This window comes from Prionailurus bengalensis, chromosome A1 (assembly GCF_016509475.1).
Source record: "Prionailurus bengalensis isolate Pbe53 chromosome A1, Fcat_Pben_1.1_paternal_pri, whole genome shotgun sequence".
Classification (NCBI taxonomy): Eukaryota; Metazoa; Chordata; class Mammalia; order Carnivora; family Felidae; genus Prionailurus; species Prionailurus bengalensis.
In genome coordinates, this window is record NC_057343.1 from 181,042,532 (window position 1) to 181,059,564 (window position 17,033).

Below are 17,033 nucleotides of genomic sequence, written 5' to 3' on the forward strand. Positions count from 1 at the left end.
CTTTTGAAAAAAGGGATGGCAAGTTCAAGTGGTTTGTTCAGACTGCAAGGGAAGTCAGCAGTTGGGTTGGGAGTCCCTCTTCCTCGGTAAAAGGTGGACCTGGCCAGGACCACAAACTCTATGGGTTCCTGTGGCTCCTGCCAAATGCCACCTCTAGCTGTGACTGTGGTCTTTCCTTCAAGGCTCTGTACTCCTCTGCATGGCTGAGGAAAGCAGGTGCCATGCTCTGCATGCTCCCCTTCACAACCTCACAGCTCTGTTGCCACAGATGATGTCTGACCCCAAGATGAGCCACCACAGAAATCATTTGCCTTGTTTCATAAGAGCCTAGAGAACTTCTTCTCCATGAGACCCAGAGTTTTTCTACCTCACATCCTGCCAGAGATGATTTCTTTCCATCACAAACAATTAATCTTTTTTGCTTCTTAATCTCTATCTTTTCTTGTGCAGACTTCACCCTGGAGAAAGATAAAGTTATCATCACTTTGGGGCACCTCCATGACACAATTGGTTAAGCATCAGACTCTGTATCTCAGCTCAGGTCATGATCTCATGGTTCGTGGGTTCGAGCCCTGCATCAGCTCTGTGCTGATGGTGCAAAGCCTGATTGGGATTCTGTCTCTCCTTCTCTCTGCCCCTCCCCCACATGTCTCTCTCTAAACAAACAAACAAACTAACTAACTAACTAACTAACTTAAAAAAGAAGAGTTATCATCACTTCGCCAGGAAACAGAGCTGGGGGCATATGCCCAACATGGCAGCAGAATGACCTCTTTCACCTGGGAATACTGAAAGCAAGTGGCAGTTTTCTGCAGACTGGGCTCCATGAAGCCCCAGAATCTCCTGGCAGACTGGCTGCTTTGAAGAGGTCACTGTTCGGTACCCCATTAAGGCAACAGAGAAGAAGGGAGTTTAGTGGGGAAGATTAGCATCCAGATTAACACCCAGAGATGATATCATTGTCTCTGAGTGTTCTAGCTAGAGAATTCATGGAAAACCCAAGATCTCTAAAGGCAAAGTGGGGGCATGTACTGGTATATGTACAGTATAACTGCATTGGGAAGAGACCATCTTAAGCTCTGATAAATCTTAGGAAGAAAAGCTATTGAGAAGTTCTTTCTACTTTAAGAAAGCTGGGAGAGTTAAAATTGTAGCAAAGCCAGTGGATAGGTATTCGGTCAAGCCGGCAGACTGCAGTGTATGTAGGCAAACACACATAGACTGTGCACCCCAAAATATACACTTTTAAGTACACACACACATGCACAGGTGTAATGTAAACACATTTACACCCCTATGTAGAGACTCCCAGGCCCTCTCTACCTTAATCTCATGTTAAAGTCTATTATTTCTGAGTCAAAGAGTACATATAATACTTTGGCTGGGCAAAAATACTTTGCCTTGATGGTCAGGGCAGGTCCCCTGAATTTGCCAGGGAGCCAGGATGATAGAATAGTGGAACATCCACATTCTGAGGCCTGCAGGTGTGCAGGTGACTGCTGGGGAATAAATGAGCAGAGCTGTGTGACAGGAGTTCTGTGACTCCCCCAGTACCCAGGCCACTGCCTGGGCACCATGCTGCCTCCTCATCCTTTGCCAGGGTGTGACAGCTGAGAAGGCCAAGAGGGTTGGCTTTGTTCTCTAGTTGGCTTGGGTGGGTGGCACTCATGGTTGCTGGTAGAGCAATCTCTTATCCATGAAACTTTGCGCAGGAAAGAAAACAAGTAGAGGTGTAGGGCTAGGTTTCTCTCATTGGGTTTTCAGATCCTGTTTCTAATAGTAAACACCAGGCTGTCATTGGCTTTTTGTGCTCAGAGAAGTGGGAGTGTGTGTGTGTGTGTGTGTGTGTGTGTGTGAGAGAGAGAGAGAGAGAGAGAGAGAGAAAGTGTGCGAGCAGGGGGAGAGGGGTGGGAGAGAGAGTCTTTAAATTTTAATTGGTCTGCAATGAAAGATTTAACTGTTTAAAAAACAAGACCCTCTTAGTCCCAGACCACAACTTATGTGCTAATGTGGGAGGTTAGGAGCTAGTGAAGAGAGGAGGAGGGGAGGGGCAGATTCCTAATGGATCCTGTGGGGAATCATGCTGTTAAGGGACAGGGGAACCAACCATATGGATAGTAGAATACAATCCCCATCTACTACTAGCTGTCTAGCTGTTGTCTCATCTCTTAGGTAGGGAAGGTAATCTTTGCTTTCCTTCTTTTTTTTTTTTTTTAATTTTTTTTCAATGTTTATTTATTTTTGGGACAGAGAGAGACAGAGCATGAACGGGGGAGGGGCAGAGAGAGAGGGAGACACAGAATTGGAAACAGGCTCCAGGCTCCGAGCCATCAGCCCAGAGCCTGACGCGGGGCTCAAACTCACGGACCGCGAGATCGTGACCTGGCTGAAGTCGGACGCTTCACCGACTGCGCCACCCAGGCAACCCTGCTTTCCTTCTTTTTAAGAGTATTGTGTAAGTGAAATAAATGATTAGGGCATGCAAAGTTGGTTTAAGGTTTAGCTTATACCCTGCTTCAAAAGATGGTGGATAGTTTGGTATAAATCACTGAAATACAGTGATGTAGCAGATGCTTTGGGGATCAGGCATTGCCATTTGCTAAAATGATTGTTTTCTTATCTATCTTCTCTTCCCCTTCACTTAGATTATACACCCTAATCCCATGGCATACCTGGGCCCAGCACAGTGCCTGGTACTGAGGAGATGTGTCAGCAAATACCTATTGGATTTTCTGTGGGCATTTGGAGAAAATATAGCCCCTAAGTTCCTGTGGCCCTGATGATTTCTGTACCCTGCCATTTGTTTGCAGCATGAGCCTTAAGTAATAATTTCAGATGGCCTTTAAGGCATCTTGCACTGTCTGCTAAGATTGTGTTTCAGCCCCACCTTACCCCTCCCCCACCCCCACAGCAGAGATGATTGTGCTCTCCAGAAGGACAAGGATCATGTCTTCCCTGCTTATAGCTATATCTGCCAATCTAGAAAAGTGTCTAGAACATAGTGGGTCAATAAATATTTATTAAATGAATGACTGATTGGATAAATGAATGAATGAATGAATGTTATAGCTGCAGCTGCATTTGTTTTGTTTCCTGTTTCTTGTTTGTCCAGCTGAAAAATGACAGTAGGGATGTAAGTACTAGTACTATCACAAGTGCCATTTGCAAATCCATTCTAAATGGCCTTGAGTTGAGTTGAACTTAATGCCTCTGTTCTTGCTCAACAGGCCATCAGGGAAGATTGTGATGGTGTTGGTGATGATGATGATACCTACCATTAATTGAGAGCCTGCCATGTGCCAGGAACCCTCTGACACATTTCACATGTATCATCTCACTGACTTTTCATAGCTATTCTATAGTGCAGTTACTCAGTTTCTATTTCACAGTAACCGGAGCTCAGAGTAGGTTAACCCCCATATCCAAAACCACAGAGTTAGGAAGGTGTAGAGGCAGTATTTTAACTCAGGGCAGTTGACCAACCCCAGAGCCCCTTCTCTTGCCTCCCTGTCTTGCTGAGCGATGTCAGACTCAGCATTGGAGGAAGGCCCAGAAGGGTTAGTAAAAGCAGCAGAAGAAAAACAAATTGTAGGGAGTCTATTATGGTTGATCTTAAAAGTCTTGTAATGATCTTATTTTCTCTGGAGGACATTGTGAAAGCTAGTGATTTACCATACTCCCTGGCTAGGGGAAGATGTCCAGGCAGCCGTCTCTCCCTACCTGTGCCTCAGGGCTCCAAACCTAACCCAACAGGGATTCCAAAGGAACTATTCCCATCCACTTTTATTTCCCTTTGACGCGCAGAGTATCAGCCCCTCCAATTTTGTGGGTTTTTTTTTTTTTCCCCAGGCGGATAATGGGCTTCTAGCCAAAAATCCTTTCAATTAATGGACTAGGAATAGCACCCATGAAGAAAATTAGAAACAGATAAGAAGAGAAGGGCCCCTCTGCTCAGAGCAGAGGAAGGGAATAATTCTTGGATTATGCTGATGATTTACCAATGTTTTCCTAATGTGAGAATCGGTCAGTAGGGGCCTGGGTTTTTTATGAGGGAGGAACCTCTTCCAGACAGCTCACTCCCCAACAGCCCCGATAAATCCCCACACCCCCACTTCCAGTGAGAACGTTGCCCTCTCCAGAGTCACGGTGTCAAAGCCTGTTTAGCTGTTCTTTACGTATCAGCCACAACCCCAACATTAGTTCATGCTTGGAATATGAAGCCATTTCATATTTATTCTTGTTTTATCTGGCAGGGAGCCTTAAAAAAAAAAAAAAAAAGTCCCCTGCTGGTGCTGTTCAGCTCTTATATCTTTATAGTCTCTTGAATTGATTTGACAGAGCAATCATAGGCCATGGGTGAGACCAAACGCCTCTCTCAGCAACAGGCTGGAAGAATGGACAAGACTGCACAGCTCACTTCCCTGGGGCCAGTCAGGCCACATCCATGTTCTGCCCTGAAGGGGCTATGTGCATGCCCTCACCCACTCTGGCCCATGCCAACCAATACCATAGAAAGAGTTTCCTGTGACAGTTGTTCAGTGGGAGTTTCTGAAAAGAGCAAGGGTGTTTGGGGAGCCATTAGGAATGGGTTTCACCTCAGAACATTCTAGAAGCTGAGAGGAGTCTGACTTCCTCAGAGGAGTTGCAGGCTCTTGAAAAGGCTTCCCCAAAGCCACAGTGAGCTTTGGGAAGATTTATCAAGTGACCTGGCCTGCTGAGAAGGTAAGGTTCACGTTTTGCAAGCTCCAGATAAGTCACAGGGTTTTAACACAAGGGACATACAGAATCGTATGTACACATAGACATACACTCAGTTTTCTGGGAAAAGAATCTAGATTTTAGTGGGTAAGAAGAGCAGTCTGTGACCCCAGCAAGCTTAAGAACCTATGAACTAAGGCAACTTTCACTGATAGTCTGAGATGATGTTAAGTACCTGTCAGAAAAATTTATTTTACTATCTGTGTACTTGTTTTCATGTGGGTTAAAAAAACTACTTTGTCACATTTATGATTTCACAGATATAACAGATTATGTTAAGTAAGCCCAATAGTCAAGTTATTCACGGATAAGGATAAAATAAGTAAATAGCGGTACAAGTTCTGTACCTCCATAGTAAAATTCACTTTTGGTGAATTGGGAAATACTTTGATCCAAGAAGAAAAACATGGAAGATTCTAGCCCTAACAACCTCTTGTCCCAGTTGTGGAGATGTTTCTCAATTAGACCCTGATTTTAGTTTCTCCTACCATCTGCCTGCACGCCACCCTGCATTCTAATATACATTCAGAACAGAAGGCTGTGCTCTTCCAGAACACACGATGGCTCCCTGTGGCCACTACATTATGTCCCATATCCTCTAACTGGGTTCGCAAATCCAGCCTTCTATCTGATGTTAGCCCCACTATTTCCTGCTCTGGAAACTCTTCTTCAGTCAGACCATTCTTTTCACTGTCCTCCCCAACTCCTGAAAGTCCATCTTTATTTCTGCCCTGTTGCTTTTGCCATGTAATTACCTCCATAACCTGTGCCTCTTGTTTTTCTCTTGAGCCACCCCACCCCCTAGAAATCTGTGGTTCCCACCAGTGTTTTCCTTCTCTGGAATATCGCTGCCTGGCGATTTTGCATGTCAGAAAAAAAAAGGTGGGGAGACTTTTGGTTAATTCCTCTGTTTGGCACCAGTAAGCCTAGACATGGAGAGGAGCCACAGCCAGGAGTCTAAACCTTCCCTTTTGGCTTGTTGAGCTTGTTGACGAAACAGGATAAGTTTGGGATTAATCACTGAAAAACAAGTGAGATAAACTCCTGGGTTCCAGAGATATTAACTCCTTGGTCCTCGTCCCAGCTTAGGTTATCAAAACCAAGATTTGTTCATTTTTCACAGTTTATGAGGTTTATCTTTGGCCTGTCATGAGACGCTGACAGAAAGATGAAATTGGTCTGTTTCCAGTCTATTTCACTCAGTCATTCCTGCTTATAACAAGTTGAAATGCTCCATTGTAAACACTTGAGGAGGAAAAACATAGAGACATGAGCAGTGAATGGTCATGTACCTCTTGCAGTCATCTTGCATTTTTATCTACATGTTTTTTATCGTTAAAGCCAAACTCAAAAGGTAGAGGCCCTCCCCCTTCATTCCAAGCAGAAGGTTAATTTGAAGTGATTTAGTAGGGGGAGTGGCTGCAAATGATACATGGGGGTACTTTGAGAACTTTTTGTTTTCTCAGGATTAGACAGAGAAGATACAGGTTCAAAACACTAACGATGAAGGAGGTGCTAGATATGAGAACCTTCTAAAAAGTGTTGACTGACAAAGCATTTGGATAAACGTGAAAGTGATTTGAAGTGTGAAAAGTACTGTGTATGTGCAGAAAAACACTTTTTCAATTGAATCGGATTTTTAATGTTCCTCTGACGTATCACAAGTTTACTGATAAATTAGATGACAGTAGACTCAGGCACCCTGCTCTGTATAAAGTCCACTAAAAAAGGTTTCAGAAACAAGACGGATTAGCAGGAAGTTACTCAAGAGAGGTGTGGAACTAAAGCCTCCAATAATGAGCATCTAGGATAAAATAAAGACTGACTTAAAAAATTGTTTCTCATGACTGTTATTATTGAACGGTAGATTAATATTAATCAGATGTTTACTGAATTCTTAGAGGGTTTTTATAACTGGCAAGTGTGTGTCTTTCTTTTGGTGACTATGTATAAAGGTAATTTCTGACCATTCTTTAGTGAGGTTGAACCAGGCCAATAATGTTCAACTCTGTATTATATAATTCATCTCATGCTTTGACTTCTAATACCATAAAGTCTCTGTTATTCATTCTTACCTAAACGTTTTTTATTGTCACTGGTGTTTTTAGATTGTTGAGCATTTTCTGTGATTTCTTTATTGTGTTTCTCTTTGTGTAATTCTGAATTGTACATTTCAGGATTAATGTAGCTGAAAGAACTTTCCAGTTCTGGAAAGGGTCACAATGCTGTGTGTTCTTAACTAATTTTTTTAAGGAAAGGCACGCATGTTTCAGAATTCCCAGTGTCACTCCAGCCAGCACAGCACAGTGGCTAGGGACACAGGCCCTGTAGGATGACCACCTAGCCTTGAACTTGGACCCCTACTCACTGACTATGTAACACCTTGGCTACTGGCTGAGCATCTTGTGGCTCAATTTCCTCATGTGTAGAACTGAAGTGAATAATATTACACCTACCCCACAGAGGCATAAGAATTAATGACGTAATACATTGATTAATACACACCTGGCCCATATTCAATTCTTCACGTGTTTACTGTTGCTATACCTGCCTGACAGGAAGCATTCAGTGTTACCTTTTTTCTCCACATAGCAATCTGGAAATACTGTATAACTTCTTAGTAACAGTCACGGCATTTATTGAGCACTGATTTTTGTAAATCATGGGAAATGCTTTACCTCCACTTCTCCTATTTCCGTAGAGGGGCAGTAGCATCCAGGCCCCAAGAGGAAAAACTATGAAGGTCCTTCAGGCTGTCTTCTCCTCTCCTTCACTCACTTATCCCTAATACAAGCCCTAAGCTACAAAATCTTTGAGGTTAAGAGCACCATTTGAGCCAGGAGGCTCCTTTTTGTATAGATCTGCCAGCATGCAGATGGGCACCAGCTCTGCACCTGTCACTGTAGGGCCCGGCCTGCCCTTAGTGTGGGGCCAGGACTGCCTTTGTGAGGCCTGTGGATGTATCTATCCTCTTGAGGTTTGTCAGTGGGAGCCTGTGATTCATGTTAAACATGGCGCCTCTGCATATTCCACCCTCCAACCCCGGTGCCAGACACGTTGTCCAAAGTTCTAGGAGGCAACTAAGAAGTCTAGTGGTCAGTGGTGGCCACACACCCGAGTCACATCTTTTATCTGAAGACCTTTAGGAACAGTAAAGCCAATGTTCTCTATCTGGTTGATTCACATTAGTCTCAAATTTGGAAGGTTTGGGGGTTGTGATTAGTTTTCACAGAGTACTCCCAAATATACCCACACTCACTTGATCTGACAACCCTATGAGATAGGAATTATTAGTATGTTGACCAGATCAGAGAACCAGGCTGAGAGTGGTGTAACCAGCAGCACAGCCTGGTGCCTGGTGAACAGCCTGGTGCCTGAAGGTCTGGATTCAAACCAGGTCTGTCTGACTCCAGAGCTCAGTGTCTTGAACCCCCTCACCAGAGGTTCTTATACTCGGAAGTTTACCCAGCATCCCCCAAAGGACTCATTAAAGCAAGGTTGCTGGCCCCCACCTCGCAGAGTTTCTGATTCCGTAGGTCTAGGGTGGAGCCCAAGAATCTGCATTTCTAACAGGTTTCCAGCTGGTGCTGAGGATGCTGGTCCAGCGACCCCACTGTAGGAACCATGCTGTATACCCAACCTCGTACTGTCCAGTGGCTGTTTCTTAGCTTCAAGCTTCAGAGTCCACTAGTACATGAGGTGGTATCAAATTTTGGTGTAAAACATTAGAACCAGGAAAGTAAGCTTATTTGAATGATTAACTAAGATGTCTACGATCTTGCATAGAAGATCCGTTTGAAGGCATTTTAGAATTTGTTGTACTTTCTAAAGCTAAAATGCATCAAGGAAGGGATGAAGGGATGTGTCACTTTAAGCCATGACAGAGTATTTTATTCTTTAGATACATTTTCCAGTGACATTTTATTCTAGAGACAATCTGGATGACTTTCCTTCTTGTAACTGTGAAACCAGGAACCATCCCTATGTCCCAGGTGATTCCTAGAATTTATTACTGAGAGCTTCCACCTGGTTTTGAATGTGAACAGTAATGAGGGAGAGAGAGATTGGAAATTGGTCCCAAATTCAGGGAAAAGTGATTATGTGAAGAACAGAGCCCCTGGTCATTCAATAGACACCAAAGACAAGGCCAAACAAGGGTTATAAGTGGGTGTGAAGTGCCCAGGAAAAACTCGGATGTGCAAGAAATACCATTCCCACAAACCTGATTTTGACCATTGAGACCTTTAAGTTGGAAATTCCATGTCAGTCACTATCTGGATCTCCCCCGTTCTGTCTTCCAGCATCCCACCCAGTACAGTTAGGAGTTTGCATGTGCTGGGACACCACAGATGGCTAGCACTGCTCCCCCACTGTTGCGCTGGACCACTGAGGGCCCTTGGAGCATAGCAGCTCTAATTTTTCTGAGTTTTGCTGGGAAAGGGAATTTTTGGCAATTTTGGCTTCCAGATGGGCCAAGAGGTGTGATTCCTGGGGTCTTTCCCCCTCCCTGGGGCACAACAAGGAGTGAAGGCTCTCTCAAATCTTTGGGCCCGGTGCATCTTTCCTTCTCTAATTCCTTTCTAGTTTTCGGGAAAGAAGCCACTTCCCATCTTTTTTTGATGCCACTCTCCCTTCAGTCCCATCCTTCCCCAGTGGGACTCGATGCCAACTGTTTCCAGGAGGTGCAGAAAAATCATTTCATTCTATCCTTCTAAAAGGAGAGAAGGGGTAAGAAAACCAGCAGAACTCAGATTTGATCCTAAAACAATGTCACTCACAGATTCAACCATGGTTCTCGGTGGAAAGGTGTCCCTCTCCAAGCCTCCCCACTCTTGAGGAGTAGCACACCAGGGGCACCGAGCACAGCTTTTACCAGATGGCGATGTGAACTCTCAGGGGACTAGCTTTCAGGCCCTATGTCCTGGGGCATGCAGATGTCACTCTTTGGGATGGGGCTGGCATTGTCCAATCCCCTCATGTATGGGGCAGAAAGCTAAGTCTCACTAGGATAGAAATAGAGGACAGCAAAGACACTGAGGAATCTTTGCCAATGAGGCAATCAGTCCCTCCTTCCCGCCATGATTTCCTGGGAGGGGCTTGCTGTTACCTTGCCTCACAGCTGTAAGGATGACCTATTGACACAGCAGTCACCTGATAGTCCTACAGTAGCTTAAAGGTTCTGAAACCTGGTCAGACCATGAGCCAGATTCTACTCTTCATCAGCTCTCCCCAGCTCAGGGTGCCCTTCACGAGGCAGGCCTTAGTCTCATACTGCGTCCTGGTGGAGGCCATAAAAGCATAGGTGGCTGGGACCCCTTACTGTCAGGAGTCCTACTTCCTACCACCCTGCCTGGGTACTGGATGGACTAGCCTGAAGCCAAATCACTGACCAGCCCAGAGTGACTTCACCATTTAAGAACCTGCTGTAATAACTTTCATCAGGTCAATTCCCACAAGCCAAACATTGTTTAGGGCCAGAGTGGACAGAGTTTCTTACGGGGTTTTGAATTCACTGTCTTTAAGAAACCAAACAGTGGGGACACCTGGGTGGCCCAGTGGGTGGAATGTCCGACTCTGGATCTTGGCTCAGGTCATAATTTCACAGTTTCATGGGCTCGAGCCCCATGTCGGGCTCTGCATTGATAGTGTAGAGCCTGCTTGGGATTCTCTCTCTCCCTGTCTCTATCCCTCCCTGACTCCCTCCCTCCCTCCCTCCCTCCCTCCCTCCCTCCCTCTCTCTCTCTCTGTCTCTGTCTCTGTCTCTCAAGGTAAAATAGATAAACACTGAAAAAACAATTTTAATTAAAAATAAAAGAGAGAGAAACCAAACAGTAGCATCATGAAGGGGTTTGACATTGTAGCTGAAGCCCCAGGTATAACTAAGCAAGCCTAGAAGTCACAGATTATTTCTCTTGCATAAATTTGGGGGTATAAGTACCTATGAGAGAATACTTTATTGTGTCTGTTAAAAATGAAACTTTAGCTCCAGGCCTCCCTCTTCCCATCTTTCATCCACTTAAAATGGCATTTTGTGTCCCTGTGGTGTGAAATGGGAAAGGATATTTGCAGCTCAGATGTCCCCATGTTGACTTCAGCCTAGGGAGGAGGACAGTTCTGGAAGGGCTCTGCTTGCAGACCCGGGACCTCTGTATTTGCTCCTCCATCTGAAAGGGCAATGGCCTCTCTTGCAGGGAAGAGCTTCCCCAGAACAGAAGTCTAGTGACACCCACTCTCCCAGCTGCCCCCAGCCATGCTGAGCTTTGGTGAGCTTTGTGCCATGCCTGCTCTGTGCCTGGCACTGTGCTGAGTACTTTTGTGTCTGCTAATGATCTTGGCAGTCACCAGTTGAACGTTTGAGAGTGTGAGGGTTGGGGAGCGGGGAGGGGTGCAGTGCTCGTGGTTGGTCAGCAGTAGCCAGAAAGGACAATGCTGAGGGAATTGGATTCAATCTCAGTCTTTCTCTGGGAAATCAAGCATAGTTCTCAAGCTGTGTGCAAGAATGCAGGATCAGATGTCCAGTGTGTTTTGGCTTTGCTATCTGGGAGTTGGGCTGTGTGCAGAGTTGACAGGTGCCAGCTTGATGCTGGTTTGCCATGCAAGCAATTATGCCACAAAAGGGGGCAGGAAGTAGGGGTAGCAAAGGAAGCCTCCATTGGAGACCACAAGTTCCCAATCCATTGGAACCATTTCCATCTGACTAATGAGAATAATCTATTTTGCAAATGTGTCAAGTGGGCGCTCTCGGGGGAAGAGACTTCTTGACACTGATGATTCTCAATTTTCTGACAGTAGATTAGCCAAGGTTTTTTTTTCTTCTTCTTCTCCTTTATCCCCTAACACAATTCCAATAATTTTCTTTCATCACTTTGTCATTGAGTACCCAAGGAAGACAAACTAAATCTAGTATTAGCTTTAGTATTTAGTGTTAGCTGTGCAAACAATGAGTAAGGTATCACAGTTAAGAATGGGGGGAGTATATTTTTAAATTGTATAATTAATTTGATAGCAGAATCAGTGACTTTGAGTGTCCATCCTGTTGGATGATCAAAGTAGCTACTTTTTTCCTTGCTCTGTCTACATGCCCCCATTTGTAGCCCAGCACTGAACAGCTCATTCGTGAACCTTTTTCTGCTGTGTGTGAAAGAAAGCCCTATGTGCTCTCACACGGTGTCAGTTTGCTTGGTTGCATCGTGAATATCCTGAGGCATAGCATCCACGCTGCAGTTGAGGGGGATACACAGGAGATGGGCTCTTAAGTGAGATTGGATTGAATCTTGCCTCTAACCCCTACCAACTGTGTAATTTGAGGCAGGATACCAGATTGTTCTGGCCTCTGTTCCCCTCTGTATAAATGGGGGTAATGATAGCTCCTAACTTTGTAGACTTCTTATAAGCATTAAATAAGACAATTTGTGCAAAGTAGGAAGCCTGATGCATGGTGGATCTTAATAGCACTTACTATTATTATTCTCTTCATCCCCATTTTGACCACAGGACAGAAGGACTATTAATCTTGGAGGCCAAGGTGGGATTTATGTGGACATATAGATAAATAATTTTGTTGGGCATGGGAGGACACCAAGATGGACAGATAACTGAATTCTGGGATGTGCCTGTCACCATTGTTGGAGTGTGAACAAATCTCAGGTGAGAACGTGTGGAAAATAAAGGTCAAGGACTGTGTAAAAGTTGGGGCTGTTTTTCTGTACAAACCCAGAAGATGACTTTTGATTGTCTGTGTGTGCCAGAAAGCCCTGAGAGAGAGTCTTAACCAGCCACAGCAGCTGACCATCACACCCTGCCCAGCACCAAAGGACCCACTTGCCCTGCTTGTTCTTTATTCCATGGGGCTCTGGAGCCTTCCAAGGATCCCACACAGCCTCCCACTCCAGTGCCTGTCGGACAAGGGTGTCTTCCTGGTAAAGTCATTTTCTTCTCCTTCATCTTCTCTCAAGGCTACACAGTGAGCCTTTTAGGGGCAAAGTCAAAACAAGAACCCCAGTCTCTGATTGCTCGTCCACATCCCCAGACGCCGTACAATCCTAGCTGATTCTAGAAGCCCTCAGTCAGCTGCCGCTAGAACCCTACATTTTGCAAGTGTTATGTTTTGCTTTTGTTTTATTTATAATATGGCATCAAGAGGACTCCAAGGGCTCTCCTAGAATGGGGAAAAGGCAGGATGCAGCAGAGAAGGTGGGCACTGCCCAGGAGCGAGGTGATGGCTTCCCATGCCAGTGGTCACTTTCTTATTCTCATTTTCTGCCTTTCATCACTGATTCAGGATATTTTTTCCTGATTACTTAAAAAGCATATGAGCAAACAAAACCCTTTCCATGAATCTTGGAGAAGCATGTAGTCACTTAAAATAGAGAACAGTTGGAGGACTAAAACAGAGCAGGGCCTGAGGGCAAGATGAGCTAATAGAGGGAGAGTGCCCACCTGGGGGATTCTTTGACCTTCCGCTCACACTGCCTCAGCCTTGATATCTGTATAATGGGCTACCATCTGTCCTGCCTGCTTTAGAAGGATTACAGGAAAGGTCCCTGAGAAAGCAAGGGCAGCATCTCGCAGGTAGAACACCATGCACAGGGCATATATAAGTGAAGGCTAACATATCACAGCTTTTTCACCAACCCCAGGAGCCTGGGCCAGAGCACAGAGCCCTGAGTCCTGCTCTGTCACAGCAGCTTGTCAGAAACTTCCTAAGGACCCAGCCATTCTTGCACTTGACTGACATCTCAAGTTTCCTCAGTCCCTTTGGAGATGGAGGGGAAATGTGTATTTTCAGTTTGAGAAGCAAGATAAATCTCAAAATGTCAGACCTGAGGCTTAGAGTGAGTACATAAGGGCCGTTTTCATTTGGGGCCTGACAGAACTGCGTGGGTTTCCTGGCCTCCAAACACCCACCTACTGAAGTCCCAGAGGCTGACCCTCCTTGAGAGGCTCGAGGGTAAATCCTGCACCCTGTCACCCTTTCCAACAAAGGGAACTCTTTGAAGCTCACGCCAAGCTCTGGTGGTCATTATTCCACATGTAAAGGGCCTTTGCTAATACCCACTGGCACTTTCGAGTACAAGGAGGGCACTGTATCAACCCCCACGAAACGGAAATGCTATTGACACTGGCATAGGAGACCGCAGTTCCCTATGTTCAGCAATCCTGGGAGGCACCTACTAGAAAATATGTTCTGAGGAGTATTCACGCATAGAGAGCAGTGTTCCTCAAACTGTATCCTTCAGAACCTTGAGGTTCCATGGACTGTGTCTCAGACTGAGGCAGAAAGTCTGGAGGAAAGGGGAGGGAACTTGGGAAGCCCAGCGGGCAAGGCTCCAGGCCTTCCTCCTCCAGAACTTCTGCTTTCATCTGTCTTTTATGTCATGGTTCTGGATGCTGCTTCACTGACAGAAGGTTCCTCTGCTTTTAAAAACAGCTTGAAGACCACTGGCTGATTTCGAGGTTCTCTTCACAGGATTCAAGCTATAATTATATCCATAGAAAATAAATAAATAAAAACCATTGACAAATCTAGGCGAATTAGCCCTGGCATAAAGTGAAAGTAAACTTCAGTAGAGTTCTACAGGATTCTGAAGCGTCATAATCTTCTGGGTGTAGTTGAAGGTCTTTATATGTGTCATCAAGCCCCCCTGCTCCTAACTCATGGGGTTGCCTTGCACTGTCTGTGAGAAACTTCCACGGACTCTAGCCAGAGAGTGAGCGAACGTGAAAAATCTTCAGCAGTCTCCACAAAGTGAAGAAAATGCAGAGGGTCACTGTCTTTTCTGTAAGGGGCAACTTTTCAACCACTGAATGGTGGCCCAGGAGAGGGGAAGGGGGTGGGGGGGGGGGGGGTGAGTCCAGAGGCAAATGCAATGGCTTTGGGCCAAAACGTAAAACGCACGTTTTCAGGAAAATTAGAAAAATTTGCCTGAGGCAGGTCCTACTTGCACACTGAGTTCTTATATGGGCCCTTTTATATTGCTGTTTGCTTTGCTTTTAAATAAAAAATGAGGGCCTGCCAACCAGGGGGCCCCTCAGTGCCTGAAAGCGTCTGCACAGAGCTGTCCCCACCCCCACTCCCAGGCTTCTGGGTCAGAGGCAGATAGGAATTGCAAACCAGTGTCTACAGGGGGTGTGGGGGGAAGAGGCAGGCAGGAGTCTGGGCTGGCTTTGTCCCATAAAGGAAAAGCAGGGATGGCCATTCTGAGAAAGGGGCTTTCTCCTCTCAGGTTTCAGGGGCGGGCCCTTGAAAACAATTTGCCTGCTAGAAAGACTAAAAAGGATCTTCACAGGGTCCCAGGCAAAACCAGGAGAGAATAGCAGGCCTCTTCCAGGCTCTCAGGACAGACCACCATAGCACTGGGTTTTCCCAGGCCAGCATTCCCTCAGTCCTGCTGGAGGAAAAAAAGCCAAGATGGACAGCATGATTTATGGTGCCTGTGATCCTCCTCCACACCCAGGGCACAGTGTCCTTCCTGAGAGGGGAGCTGCAGGCCCACAGGCTGCCAGGCAGGTGGCAGGGTGAGGCCATGCACTTGCTGGTGAGACCAGGAACCTGGGAGTACTTCAGATCCCAACTGACCACTTCCTCCTGTTGAGCCCTCCCAGCCTCGGGTTCCTCACCTCTCGTGTGGACACAAGAACAGAACTGCTTTCTAAGGCTTTTTGGAAGGCTGAAAGGAGAGAGTCTATGTGGAATGCACAGCTCAGCCCTTGACACATAGTAGCCACTTGTGTGAGTGTTAGATATCACTAATTTAGCCATGCTTGTTGGGAAGCCAGCACCCTAATGTAGTATCTAATAAGGGCATCCCTTTTGTGATAAAAAAAAAAGATCTCAGCAATGTCATTGCTTCCTGTGTGATTTTGGATCAATTCCTTGACCTCTCTAGCTTCACTTTCCCCTTTGGAAGATGAGATGGTAATGTCTATCTCACAAGGCAGCCAGGACGAATGAAAGGATGTAATGAAGATAAGTGCTTAGCACAGGGCCTGGCACTTACCACACAATGAATAATGATAGGTATCATTATTAATGCTAGCTCTCAGGTATGGTATTCACCAAGGAGAACTTAAGTGCTTGCTTTTTTCCCCTAAAACCTCTGTTCCCCAAACTGAACCGGTAGTCAGGAGAGGGACATAAGCACTGATCCACCCGAGAGCATCAATCTCCCCATGGGCCCCGCACCCTGGTCCCCTTGTGTCTCCTTAGAGAGCTGTGCTGTTGACAGCTCTTGGCTGGGACAGGGATGAAATTGTTTTCAGTGTTTTGATTCTCATCAAATTTAATAAAAATCACACTCTTTAAGGCTGTGAGGTGATGGTGAAAGGTATATAGTGAAAGATAAAGTCCTAGCTATGAAAGTGAAGCAGGGGCACCTGTGTGACTCAGTTAAACAACCAACTCTTGATTTCAGCTCAGGTCACGATCTCAGTTTGTGAGTTCGAGTCCTGAGTTGGGCTCTGTGCTGATGGTGCGCAACCTGCTTGGGATTCTCTCCCCACCCCTTCCCCTCCCCCACTCACTCTTTCTTTCGAAATAAATAAATAAACTTTAAAAAATTTAAGAGGGGCGCCTGAGTGGCTCAGTCAGTTAAGCATCTGACTTCAGCTCAGGTCATGATCTCACAGTTCGTGAATTGGAGCCCCGCATCCGGCTCTGTGCTGACAGCTCAGAGCCTGAAGCCTGCTTTGGATTCTGTGTCTCCCTCCCCAACTCATGCTCTGTCTCTCTCTCTCTCAAAAAAAAAAAAATAATAAATAAATAAATAAATAAATAAACATTTAAAAAAAATAGTAAATTTAAAACAATTTAAGAAAAAAAGGAAGCGAAGTAGAATTAACAGGACTTCACAGGATTTGAATCACTTAAAACAAAACAAAAAACATGTAGCATGAAAACAAAGGTTTTCCCTGAGCATTTGGAAGCTGGGGTAGGACTTTCTCAACCTGTCCTATCCCCAGCTCACCACCCCAATTCCCCACCCACCTGCCAGTACAGTTACCAAGGGCAGAAGACGGACATCCCTCCGCCACACACACATCCCGAGATCTCCTGCCTCCATTGGGCTGTCCTCAGAGCTCACCCCCTTCCCATCTTTTGGGGAAAGTTGCTTTAGGATCTGCCAACTTGGTCTGAGCACAAGGAACTCAAGACCCTGTTCTGAACCCAAATAAATAGCAGGAGAGGCTGCTGTGGAATTTTTATGGAATGGGTCTGGACTTTCTTGTCTCCTCAGCTTAACCTCTAAACCGTTTTGTGCCAGCTACATACCTAT

The 17,033-nt window shown here is 45.5% G+C and overlaps 1 protein-coding gene across 1 annotated transcript in view; it reads left to right on the forward strand.

Annotated features, from left to right (window-relative positions):
* SLIT3 (slit guidance ligand 3) overlaps positions 1–17,033 on the forward strand; it is a 597,991-nt gene that overhangs the window by 283,188 nt on the left and 297,770 nt on the right.